The 3,541-nt window shown below is 44.9% G+C and overlaps 1 pseudogene across 1 annotated transcript; it reads right to left on the minus strand.

Annotated features, from left to right (window-relative positions):
* Nucleotides 1-356: 356 nt before the first annotated feature.
* LOC147627189 (uncharacterized) lies at nt 357-3,086 on the minus strand (annotated as a pseudogene). The gene is made up of 2 exons (XR_015268456.1): nt 1,993-3,086; nt 357-1,901 (listed from the first exon to the last, which is right to left on the minus strand). The product of XR_015268456.1 is annotated as an uncharacterized LOC147627189 (transcript).
* Between the last annotated feature and the right edge of the window lie 455 nt (nt 3,087-3,541).

Raw genomic sequence — 3,541 nt, forward strand, 5'->3', positions numbered from 1 at the left:
ATTGTAATGTATGGAAACACAACCGAAGTTCAAAAAGTCCTATTAGGAAGGTGTCACACCATGCTTGATGAGGAAGGCTAAGTCCATATGAGAGCCATACCAAACTAGCAATGTCTAATTCAAGCAGTCACAACGCAGTGGGAATGTGAACGGCCCGTGCCATCCAAAGTGAGAACAAGAACAGCATACAGAGACTAGGGATTAGGGAAAAGGACGGGAACAAGAACACCACGTCAATATATATATACATATATAAAGCTATTGATCTTTCATTTAAAACATGACCAACAAGATACATTATACATAGCCATTTATCATGAGACTTGAGTACTCAAGAAAAATAGAATAGATCTAGATTCCACAATCAACTTATGAAACTTCAAACAATACAAAGAGAGGCGGAATGCGCAAGAGCTACAAAGCGCGGATGAGCAAATCCCAAATGTCAAATGACAAAAAACTAAAAGATGTACAACTTATCAAATGTCAAGTTCAACAACTAAATCATCATCAACTATTCCGAAAGAGCTCCCAATCTCATCATCATGGCCCATGTCCATCTGCACTGCATCATCATCTGAATCTAAAGAAGGGTGGGCATTAACAAAACCCTCTTGCCTCCAAACTATAGAGCTGACTTAAGTAGTCGCAGATTTGCGCAGACATAAACCAAATCATTGGTTCTTTGTGTATAGCAAGTTGGTTCCGCTTCTTTTGAGGCTATGTGGCTAAATACACTCCACAATTGCTCAATAGAAGAGGAACTAGCTCCTTGGGTCAAAATACAAATGACAAGATGCCGAAGCTCAAGAATCCTTGCTCCATAATCCTCCCACCATAAGGTAACACCCACACTGCATCTATCTCTGCACATCTGCTGAACCAAATCTTCCTTGCCTGCAGCTATGTCATATCAAATACAATGACAAGACAACCAAAAGCCTCACTATATCATTTTTAACCATTGGGACATAAATCATTACAAAGACGCATATCATAACTTCACTGGTAAATACAACGACAAGACAACCAAAAGCCTCACCATAGTATTTTTTACCATTGAGCCATAAATCATTAGAAAGGCACATATCATAACTTCAGTGATAAAATATAGCACATCAGTAGAGCAGTGATCTCGCATTCAACTTATACTTACAAAAGGCAAAACCCAACACCAAACAACACCATAATACTGCAAATAGATAAGACGCCCACACACACCTCGAGATTTCTTTCCAAAAATTGTTACATCAAACCTATGGAATGGAGATTCAATGCCATATAAAAAGCTAAGAATCAATTGGCATCTCAATCCTGAAACATGCATGAGCACCAAATGCAGATAGCTAGTATAACATCTTTGTGACACCCATACTTGCACTCGAGTATACCTCACTATCAAATCACATTCATCTACTCTGACAGTAGGTACTGCAAGATTTAAGACATTAAACGTTCCCTTTTGTATTTAGTCAAAATTCAGTATAAAGACACCATACCATCATACTGCAAGAAGGTAACAGTCACCTGCATAAAAACCTGTGACCTCAGTAGGTGCTGCAAGATTTAAGACATTAAACGTTCCCTTTTGAATTTAGTCAAAATTCACCATAAAGACACCATACCATCATAGTGCAAGAAGGTAACAGTCACCTGCATACAAACCTGTGACCTGACAAAATAATCGAGTCTCCTATTTAAATAGTACACTTTGAACAATGCACCAGCTTCCATTTAAAATCGCAGTAGTTTCAAACATTGATTCCAAAACTTGCAAGCAAACCCAACCTACTGAATAATATAAGGATAAAAAAGCTATTAAGATGTCACCTGCATACAAACCTGTGACTTGTCTAAATAATCGAGTCTCCTGTTTAAAGAGTACACTTTGAACGATGCACCTGCTTCCATTTAAAATCATGGTAGTTTCAAACATTGATTCCAAAACTTGCAACCAATCCCAACCTACTGAGTAATATAAGGATAAAAAACCTGTTAAGATGCTCCTGGAGTGCAACATGAACTCTGTGCCATGCATTGCATTAGCTACTGCTGCGGGGGCTGCTGTTGCTGAGGAGGTGGGGGCGGCATGCCAGGACGAGGTGCACCATACATGGAAAGACCACTGGGAGGAGCCATGCCTGGTCTGGGGGGACCAGTGGGGGGCGGCGGCATGCCTGGACGAGTAGGGGCACCCATAGGAGGGGGGCCTCTCATCATCTGAGGGGGGGGCCCCAAGGGGCGTTGGCCGAAGGGAGGTGGAGGCATGCCAGGGCCAGCCATGGGTGGGGGTGGAAGGCCCGGGCGAGGGGGGGCTTGATGATAGCCAGGGGCAACAGATATGGGGCGCATGCCAGGGGCGCCTGACTGCATCATGTTGGGGGTTGGGTTTTGGGGGGCCATGGAGAAGGCAGGTGGGGGGCGCATACCCTGCAACAGTCCACCAGCAGTGGCAGCAGGGGCTGGGTATGTCATGGGCCCAGCGGAAACTTGGGGGACAGGAGGACGAGAGATCTGGGGTTGCATCATACCTGGGGCAGGGCCGCCCACGCCACGAACAGGGCCGGCGAGGCCAGCCTGAGCTTGGACAAGCGGTGCCGTGGGGATGCCACGACCAGCAGCTCTTCCTACACCAGGGCCTGGCTGTGCCAACGCCGCCTGCCGGCCTCTAGAATCTTCCTGCAGAGGCGGGCCTTCCACGGTCATGGACACCACTTCCTCGCCTCTAAGCAACAGCAGGCCGAGCGTCCTCCGCTCTTCACGCTCCTCCTTTGGCATACCGGCCTTTGGGGGCAGGCGGCAGAACTCCTCACAGTCGCCCAGCACCAGATTCATGTGGCGGTCGAAGGCCATGAACTTGCCCACCAGCTGCCGCCCGTCCTGAATGGTAACACGCATCCTGTAGTTAATATACTGCAACATCTTTGAGCCCCGGGACGACATGGTAGCAGGAACGCTGTGCTTTCCCTTTTCTAGGTCTTTCTCAAGCTTGAGAAGGAGAAGAGCGCAAGAAGTATCGATACATGCTTTGCAAATGATGTCCCTTTTTTTACTCCCAGCGAGTTCGTCCGCCTCCGTTGCTTTTTTTTTTTTTTAATCTAAATCCATCGGATTTTTTGAAGCACGTCCATGTTTTGTGAAATTCTGCTAAGAAACCTCTCTTGTATATTCAAACTGTTCACCTACCTCTAACTAACTACACGTTACAAACAACAGACACGTGACCACAATTAACCCAATTAAGGGTTGATGATCTATTTCAATTGTCACTATTGAATTCACTAACCTTTAAAATGTGCTCGGTGCATTTGATAAACCAAATGGCATTACCACGAATTCAAACAAACCTTTGGCTGTTCTAAAAGCTGCCTTTAGTGCATCATGGCGATTCAAAGGGATTTGCCAATAGCTTGATGCTGAATCCAATGACGTAAAATATTTTGACTGGCCTAACTCATCTAGGAGATCATCTAACCTAGGCATTGGGTACACATCATGTATGGTTATCTTATTCAAGGGTTTAAAATCTATACAAAATCTA

Source organism: Cibotium barometz, chromosome 21, assembly GCF_041138505.1.
Source record: "Cibotium barometz isolate CiBa-2024 chromosome 21, ASM4113850v1, whole genome shotgun sequence".
Taxonomy (NCBI): Eukaryota; Viridiplantae; Streptophyta; class Polypodiopsida; order Cyatheales; family Cibotiaceae; genus Cibotium; species Cibotium barometz.